Raw genomic sequence first — 10,804 nt, 5'->3', positions numbered from 1 at the left:
TTTGATCATATTCAATGTTTAATGTAAACTTGATAGGAAAAAAAGATATGATATAAGTATGTAGAACCCTTTTGTCTATATTTATTAAATTAAATTTTAATTTTTATAAGTTATTTATATTATGAATTAAAATTTAATTATATATCTCTGTTATAAGTTAAATTTAATTATTTTATGAATAAAAACTTGAAAGAAGTGTATAATTGATTATAATCTTTTTAATTTTAAATTATTACTATTATCATAAAAAAATCACGTTTTTATTGGTCGAAAGTAATTAAATTAAATAAATTACTCTTTTAAGTATAAAAGGAATAAAAGAACTGTCTTTTTTATTTTCTGTTAGTATTTAAAAAAAGAAATTTGACTTTGTTTATTAATTTATTGGCCCTATGAACACAAAATATGCTTGAGTAGTTTTTAGTAATAATCTAATTATTTCTTCTTCAAGTAAAAGTGTTTTTCGTATTATTAAATATTTAGTTCCAGAACTTTTAGTGTCATTTTGGATTTATACTTATATATTATAATAATTTTATCCTAAATTAGAACTACTAAATGCAAATAGTGTATTATGGGATGAGAGACTCTTGACCCATGTATTTATAGAAATTATTATAACTATTATTAATTAATCAACTATAAATCTTATTATAGAAAAGTATGGTGCAATAATAGTAGAAAAAACTATAATTAATAATACGTAATAACATTGAGGACTAACAAACCTAATTTAATAACATGTTTGCATTAGATAAATAACTTATGACAATTCCTGACTCATTTGTTTAGAATTATAATAGTTACAACATGTCAAAATTAAAACAACAGTTGTATGACAAAAGAAAATAGTTGTTAATATGAGAATATATAAACCTCAATTCCAATTTGTAGGTACCAATCATTCATACATGTTGCCCTTTCCTATCTTAGAACAATATCATGAAGTTTTTCATTCTCTTTAGCATCACCTTAACTTGTAGTTTCCTTCGAAATATTATTTCACTTGCTAAACCTCTCTCATATGAAGCCATTTTCAACTTTGGTGACTCTATGTGACACTGGAAATACTAGTACTTACAATCCAACCATGCCTAGCAACAACCCTTATGGATCAACATACTTTAAACATCCCTCTAGACGTATGTCAAATGGACGACTCATCATGGATTTTATAGGTATTTTTTACCCTTATCTTGCTAGTATCTTAAATAATTTTTTTGCATGAAAGAGTCAAAACTACATGTCTAAAGAATCGTAGGCTTTTGTTGAATAAATCACTAACCCACATTCATTTTAATTGTAGCTAAAGCATATGGGTTACCTATGTTGCCCCTATCTAAATCTCACCAAAGGACACGACATTAGGCAAGGAGTAAATTTTGCACATGTTGGTTGATGAATCCATATTTTGTTAATATTTTACTTGTCTTTTTCATATATTTTTAATGAAAAAAATGAAGTTAGAAATTGTAAATACCATAAAAATTTCAATTATGCCAATTATTTTAGCTTTCTTGTTTTTGGTTCAATTTACGTTGATTTTTTGTAATTATCTTTTACAATTTTACTCACTAAAATAATTGTAGAGTTGAGCTCTTGAGAAGAAATTGGGTGAAAGTAACTACTTCTAATATCCAAAGTAATCACTACAACAAGCTATTCCCAAGAGTTAAGTGAAAGTAGTCACTACAGAGCCAGCATGTTCACTATTATTAATAGTGAGCACTACATAGAGCAATTCCTGAAGGGAGGCTACGCGTAATCATTTTCGCTACTCATAGTGATTACGCATAGACTTGTTTAACCTAGCGAAACTACGCGTGTTTACTATCACTGATCATAGTAATTACGCGCGCTATGTGTAAGCACTTCCACTAATGAAAGTGAACACTACATAGAGGAGAAAATGTAATGGGCAGCGCATAAACACTATCAATAGCCAAAGTGATCACTCTAGGAAACGTTATTTTTACTATAAATAGGATTTTCACTTTTGGGATAGGAATCTTTTTGCCATTATTACACCTTTAATTACAAACACTTTGCAGAGTTTTTAGGTCAGAATCTTAGGTGACTGCCAAAGGTTCAAATTAGGGGTTCTTTCTTACTTAATCTTGTTTCTTTTCTAATTTATTTTAATTTTCTATAGTTTTACTAGACATCATCTCTTGAAATGCTGAACTCCATTCCCATGCAAGGTTATATTTCGTTTATTAATCCCTAGTAAGTTCATAGAAATTCTTGAAATCTTCGTTTGATTGCCAATATGAATTTCTTTCCATGAATTTTACTTTCCCTAATCTCTTGAAAACTAGGTTAAGAATAAAATGGAAGTTATTGCTTAATCAATCTTAATTCATTTTTAACAAGGGTTCAAAGCTCAGTTTGCTTAATTCTGGGTTTAGTTCTAAGTTTACTTAATTCTAAGGATCAGGAGTTGAAACTCATGTGATTTGCTTAATCTTGCATGAAGAATTAGGGTTGATTGACGCTTGTTCTAATTAACCTAATTTTAGGAAAGGATGATGTGTTGATTTTTAAGAGGATTTATGATGGAATCAATATGGATGAACTAGAGATTAATATCTTTTATTAATTGATTTTTCCTAACTTAGTTTCCTGCTTGAATGATTTTAAATCTAAAAACAACAAACCCCCTTATTTATTTTCTGGACTTAGTGCTCATAACATGTTTAATGCATAATCCTATACCAAATATTCACAAGAGGACAACTTAGGTTGATTCAATCTAACACTACATTATTTTTCTTTATATTTTGATGGAGGTAGCAACAACTTTCTCATCACTGGTGCAATTGCACTTTGTAAGGATCATTTCATACAATAGGAAATCAATACACCAAAGGTAGCTGCTTATTCATTAAGTGTTCAACTCGATTAGTTTAGAAGATCAAATCTTCCCTTTGTCAAAACAAAGGTCTTATCAAAATTCATTTAATAATGTTTCTATTGAAGAATTGAAAATATTTCATTCTATCTAACAACTTTTATTCCTTTTTACAATAGATTGCAAAGGTTTTTTTTTTTTAAGAAATCATTGTTTCTAGTCAGAGAAATTAGTCGGAATGATATTAATGCACTTCTACTATATAAAAATATTAAAAAACTTTAAGAATTGGTTCCACTAATTATTGAAGCAATTACAAATGCCACCATTGTATGTCATTTATTTCAAATTTAATTACTGAAATGTCTACTTCAATTTTAATAGTTAAGTTAGACTTTGATTTGATACATGATTGATTATAAATTGAATTTTACTTTTATTTATTTATTTTTGTTAGAAAATAATAAAAGAAGGAGCAATAGAGATAACGGTACCAAGAAACTTCTCAATTGGCTGCAATTCTGCCATTTTGAGAATAATGAATAGTTATAATGTAACAACCTTATTTTAAAATCCGTATAATGTATAAATTATTCTTAATCATTTAAAATAAAACATCAAGTTGAGAAATTAAATAGATTAAATATAGCAAATTTAGAAAAAAATTTATAAGATATAGTACCTTGTACAGATAATTTGATATAAATCAATAAAATGGTAAGACAATAATTTTAAAAGGCTGAACTTAAAATATAATCAAAGAATTTTAGTTAACAATTTATGTCAGGCTTGTAATTTATTATTAGATAATCTATAATATTTTATACTTGTTATATGTTAATTAGAAGGATTATTTGGTATTGGAATAAAATTAGATGGAGTTTGAAATTATTAAAAAAAAAAAAGTAAACAGTAAAACAGCCTATGAACAGTAAACTACTTGTGAACAGTAAAAATCGCATCAAACAGTGATCTATGACATTAGCAGTAACGTCACATACGCGTACAGTAAGGCGGTGCACAGTGTTTCCAGCATGAACAGTAAGGCGATGAACAGTGTTTCCAGCGATAAACAGTAATTCCGGCGGTGAACAGTAAATTTCAAAAATTTTCTATAAAAAGAGCGCTCCACACGAAATTTTCATTTTTTTACTCCTACAAAGGTTTTTAAAGGTTCCAAGGCCATATACCACCATTTTCTCTCATATTAAACCTTCCTAAACTTAGATTTCTTGTTAGATCTGTGGTTCTACATCCGTTCTAAGGGATTTCAAGTAAGTTTGTCTAAGTTTGAAGTTAGATTCACCATTCATTTGTCGTATTCTTCTCTTTGTCATAGAAGTTCATGGTGTTCTTAGGAGAAACTTCATTCTAAAGTCAAACCATCGGTGAATCTTGCGTTAAACCAAATAATATTTGGTAGATCTGGTGTGAAACATCGTTCTTAGGTAAGGGGAGCTTACTTTAACTTATGGACTATGTTTTGAACGGTTTAATATGCTATTACACGAAGTTTTGATATGAATTTTGTTAGATCTTTTGAATAAAAGTTATTTTCTAAGTTGTAACAACTGTTAATTGATTTAAATGCTGAGATTTTAGCTGATCTATTATAAACTTGTCTTAGTTGAGCTATTAAAACAATTTTAGCAGTGCTACATCATGCTGAGATATATGTTTTGCATCATTATAGAGCTGAGTTGCATGTTTAGGTGGGTAGACGTGTAACAATAAGTTCATACCGAGCTGTTGTACTGTGCTGTCTAGATCCAGATACCGGAATGGGTCGCTCCCGGACCGGCTCGGTTCCTTCTGGAATACTTAAGCTGTGAAACCAGTTGGAAACTGTTTTCATGTTGTGCATTAGATGGACTGGTATTGCATGGAGCTGTTGTTGTGAGTAATATTTTGCTTTATATATACGATTTTTTTTTGTAAGCTCACCCTTGCATTTCTTTCTATGTCGTTGTGTGTGTGTACTGCGATGATCGTACGGTGGTACGTGAGAAGATGTAGTAGGTGTTGCATCTACTTCACAGGCTGAGGGGCCACTGGAGAAATGTTAGAAGCCGGAGTAGAGTAATTTTGAATTAAAGTCCTTTTTCCTTATATTTTGAGACCTCATGTAGAGGGAGCTACGTAGTATAATTTTGTGTATTTTGAATATTATGAACTAAATGTAATATTATGTTATTCTATTGGATATTTGTTGTAAGAAACTTTGTTTTATTTTCAATGAAAAGTGAATTTTATACTTATATTCTTTATTATTTATTTATCTTAAATAAGTATGTGGTGTAGAAACAATGTTCTCGATTCCTTATAAAAGGGGTCGTAACAATTTAACCATGCATTCCATATATTGAGTATAATAATTTACAAACTATTTATCAAAATAATAATTACATCACCAAAATATTGACATTACGTATACAAATATAAGTCCCAGAACAATCTCAACATAATCCAACACTGAAAGCCAGTCCTATTCATCAACTCCATGGCAGCTCTCTATCTCGTCCAATTCTTCAGAATCAAGATCATCATCCGATCCCAGATAACGATCACCCGAATCAACTCTGACCTCTATACCAATGACACGGTCAAATGTCCATCTAGACGGTCTTCTGAGGTGGTCATGGTCATGATAGGTGAATAGATACGTGAAAGTTGCTGGAGTCCTAACGATACCTCTGTACATATATACAAACAAGGTGTGGTGTATTCTATTTCTAGGGAAGTCAAAAGGGATACTACAAGAGAAATCTATCTCTATTATAACAAAAATCCTAGGTTCATCTTCTATAAGTGCAGCAAATTTAAAAAAATTTACTCTCTGATATTCATTAAATACATAATTTAACCTAAAATGTACAAAACTATCTATTAATCTAATCCTTCCTTGAGGCTCCGTCATCCTGATTCCCTAAAATTATTAGTAAGGATGAACATCTATTCTATCCTTTTTCAAGCATTATATCATAAAATCATAAGTTATAGTATAAATGCAACATAATTCATTTTCACCCTAAATTCTCATTACAAACATATTCATACATTCATCATTTGCAATTCACTACTATTATCAGTTTTCTCATCCCAATACACACTTATAGTGCACTGTGATCACATATATTGATGCCTCCAGCACTTCTCGAGGTCTTACTCAATTAGGTAAATAGTCGTCGGTTAGACTATGCACACAGATACAACATGTACAATAATTGGGCCTCTTAGCAAAGGCATAGTCAGGAGTCTAGTCAGGAAACGAGTGTGAGGCCATGTGACGCATTCGCTCTCAGAAAGAATGTGTACACATACGCGAATGTAACTCACCACTCTATGTTTGTCCTAGATTTTCATCGTCTCTGAACTCTATACTCCCAGTGTATCTCTGTAACTATTCATACTAGATTTAATTCGTATTCGACTCTTAGGTCATTCTCAGAGTTATTCTTTTTCTCATTCATAAGATCGTGCTTAGTAAAACACTTCCAAACTAATTCCATTTCACTTATATCCTTATAAATATAGGTACAATTTTAAACTTAATCACTTCATCTCATTCATACGTACTCCATACAATCACATAATAATCATTCAGTAAATTCAATCATCGTCCACATTAAGTACTCATCATATAATACATATATTTCAACCACTTAATCCAAACAACCAAACAGTTCAAACAATCAAACAATCATCTTTTCATCCATTATTCATACAGAAGATATCTCAACCACATATTCTCATAAAATGTTCATGTAATCGTGCTCTATGAGCACAAAATAAATACCATAATATAACGATAAAATAGAGCTCTCCTTACCTTAAAGATGAACTTACAGGGATATATTAAAAAGGATCGAGAGTCAACTATAGAGGTTCTCCTAAATACCAAGAGATATCCATAAGAAACACAAATAGGAAAAATGATCGAAGAAACTCAAGTTTAATCCAAAGAAACTTACTTGGAGTCGTTTAACCTCAATGTCCAAGTTCGACTTTGAAGAGAAATCGGAGTTTCTAAGGCTTTTATCTAGGTAAAAGGAAGAGAAAGTTCAGAGAAAACTTGAAGAGAGACGTGAGTTTGAAATAGAATGAATTTCTCATGCAGAAAATCTCTTAAATACCCCTCGATCCCGCATGTTCTCGCTTGAGCGACGGCTCTGTCGCTTGAGCGAGATATGCAGATAGTGGTCTTACCCACTATTTTTTGATATGGTCACTTGAGCAAGATGGTGTCCAGAGAGCATGCTATTTTTCCTGTGAATCCTGACCTAAGCGACTCATCTCACTTGAGCGAGATCCCTAACTCGCATGAGCGAGATCACTCTCACATGAGCGAGGTGACGGTTGGACCGAATTTATCTTATCTCGCTTGAGTGAGAATTATCTCTCTTAAGCGAGATAGCTCTGTAACTTTGTATTCATGCGCGCTCAATCTTGCTTGGGTGAGATTTACCTTGCCTGAGCGAGATCTTCTACACTAAAACTCCTACAAAAATCCTCTATACTCCCTTTTAAATGCACTCTAATACTACTTAATATTAAAAAAAATATAATTTCCAAAAACTGAGAAGAGGGTGTTACAGATAACATAAATAACTATGATCAATTCGGGTGCTTGATTGCTTACAATACTTTCATTGAGTATTATAATGGATAACTCAAACAAGCCATAGAGACTTTAAGACAAAAGAACCCATAAGTTAATGTAATATATTTTGACTACTATAGTGCTGCCAAACATTTATTTTAAGCTTCACAACAACATCATGAGCATTCAATTATGTAATGTAGGTTTTTCTTATGATAAGAAAGAGATTTTAAGAGCATGTTGTGGAAAAGGTGAACCGTTCAATGTTGATATAAATATATTCTATGAAAGTGTTGCCTTGACCATTTGTTCAAATCCTTCAAAACATAGAAATTGGGATGGAGCCCACTTACTGAAGTAACATATAGGCAAATTGCAAAAGGACTTGTTGAGGGCCCTTTTGAGAATCCTTCTTCTAAACCTGCTCATTTCAAGAAAAGATTTTTGTTGGAAAATATTTTAATAAGAATAAGTTGTGTTGATATCTTTTATACATGTTTTTGTATCCATGAATGTCACAAGCAAAGAGTTGATAGAACAAGAATTCTATGTTGCTATTATATACTAGTAATTAATCTCTTAATCCTCAATAAAAAAAATTATTTTTCTTATTGCACTGCTATGATATGTAATGTTTTATATGATGTGTAGAACCTACTTATACAAAAAAAAGTGCGATAAAAAACTAACTTAGAATAAATGGTTATCATTCAAGACATTCATATTATCTTATTTGTATACTATTATAAGTAGGAAAGATAGATACATTGTAATGAGACTGATTTTGAAGATATTTTTTAATCAATATATTTTTTAATGAAGATTTATATTAAAAAAAAAATTCTCATTTGATCATATTTTTATTGTCTTTAAATCACCAAAATAGATACGTATTCCTATCCCTGCCCTATCTTCATATCTTATGTTAGTTGATTCAAAATTGCGAAAAAAAATGTAAGGAAACTGTTATAGACAATGCTAAAACAAGTATGTTTCTCATTTGGCGTAACTATTATTGAGATAATTAGATGAATTGATCTGATTATCCTAATTGAGAATCAATTGAATAGTTTCTTAGGTCTACCCTTTTTATTTAGTTATATAAAGTTACCTAATAAACTAATTATAAGCTGGTTGAATAGACAAAAATAACACTAGAAGTTTGCTACTTAACAATTCATTTGTTAAACATATTCTTTTATCAGTACAGTGACCAAATTTATATTGTTACTATTTCTGAAAAAAAATATTAATGTGTAACTTTTTATAAAGTAATGGCTAATTTTTATAATTTTGGAGAGATATGTAATAGAATAAATTAAGGTAAATTAAGGGTACTTTGGGAAAAAGAATTGTTGTAATATTAATTATTGTTATTTATATAAATCTAAATGCATATATATGTGTGTATAAGCGTAAAAGGGATGTTGAAAATTTGCATTGGATGTGTGATGATGGTGTTTTGTATGTAATGAGTATGAATATATGTACATATATGTATGTTGTAGATAAGTGTATATATATGTATGTGTGTGTGTGTGTGTGTGTGTGTGTGCATGACTGGAAAGGGCTGAAATGGGCTAAGTGCCTAAGTGTAGGGCATAATACTAAATTGTTCTCGCTGTAGCGAGAGAGCCCTAGGAGGAAGGACCAGAACTGTCGCCTTCTCACTGCAGCGAGAGACGTCTCGCTGTAGTGACAGAGCGATAGTTTGGGGTGTATTTCTGGGTGTAATCTCGCTATAACGAGATTCTGCAGAAACCAAAGTGCAGTTTTCTCTGGTTTTTTCGTTGTAGCGAGAGTGTTGCGACCAGAAAAGGATTTAAAGGGGTTAGGGTTCGGGGAGAGTTATTTCTCTCTCCCTTCGATCCTCTCATTCCCAAAGCCCTATTTCACCGATTAATTGCCTCCAAAGCCGTTTGAGAGCTTGATTGAAGGTTAAATCCGTGTGGGGAACGTTTGAAGGTGAGTTTTAATGGTTAGGGTTCCATTTCTCATCTCCAATTCTCTGTTTCTCAGTTTCTTGGAGTTCTCATGAAATTTTTCCATGTGTTTTAGGCCGCAATTTGTGTAGGGAGCACGTTCGTGGTCGAATCCGAGTGTGGGTCTTCAATCTAAGGTAAGGGGGGACTCTATCCTACTCTATTATGTGTGATTTGCTATTAATTGTTGAATGTTGTGATGTAACTGAGTTAAAAGATAGGAAATTGTTGAGAAATGTGATGAGGGCCTTATGTCGTGAGATGTGAATATTGTGTGTGTTTACCTGAAATGGATGAATGTGAATTGTATGTTTGATGTTGCATGATACAATGAATATTGTGAACAAATGTGGGCCTGAGGGCCGTGTAATGTGAAATGAATATGGGCCTAGTGCCGTGTATTTGAATGCAATGTGGGCTGTGTGCCTTGTGTAAGCATGATTATTACCTGCGTGAATGGAATATGTGTGAATGGGCGTGTTAGCGCCGTTGTAACGTGCTGTGAATGGTTCAGCGATACACTGGGGGTGTGGGAGATGAGGACGGTAGAAATACCTTGGGAAAGAGGGAGTGGTGGTGACACCGACTGTGGAACGGGTGCACCACGGGCCACACACTCTCTTCCTGACTAGACCTCTGACCATTACCTTTGTTGAGCGACCCGTGACTGCCCACGAGGTATCCGTGAGGCAGGGGTAACCGACGACCATTCATAGTGTAAATCTGTGATCACAGTGCTGCAGTGAATGTGACTGGCGTGCATATGCATAAGTTTATGAATTATACTTATGGATGTGAAATGTTGTTGGTGATTGTGTTTGTTTAATGTATTGGAATGTTCTGTATGTGAGACTCTACGTTTATTGTGTGCTTTTGGGTAGTATAGAGTACTCACCCTTACATTCATTTTTCAGGTAACCAAGACGATCAGCACTGGGCTCAGTGAAGGGACAGATTTGGATATTAACTTGTAATTGAAAACGTTGTAATTGAACTAGTCTTGTAGCAGTTATTTGATATTAACTTGTAACCCTTCACTTATTTCGAAATCTTTTATGAAAATTTGGATATTCGATTTGCAAAATTACTATTTAATTGAAGTTAAATTTAAGGTGTTACAATTGTTATCCTTTCCTTCCTATTCTACATAATCATATTTTAAGGATAGCAATTATACTAGTTCAATAGGGTAAGTAATAAGATAAATTAATCCTATCTTTACATTTCAATAGGGTAAGTAATAAAATACGTTCTTATAACTTAAATTTATATATAAATAACATCTTTGAAGAAAAAGTTCACTTTGAAGAGATCAATCAAAGCATGGATGACTGGCCCATTCCAGAAACCCCTCAGGATACATTATATGTT

This window comes from Abrus precatorius, unplaced genomic scaffold (assembly GCF_003935025.1).
Source record: "Abrus precatorius isolate BTA unplaced genomic scaffold, Abrus_2018 Scaffold11, whole genome shotgun sequence".
Taxonomy (NCBI): Eukaryota; Viridiplantae; Streptophyta; class Magnoliopsida; order Fabales; family Fabaceae; genus Abrus; species Abrus precatorius.
Note: the sequence above shows the minus strand (reverse complement) of the source record.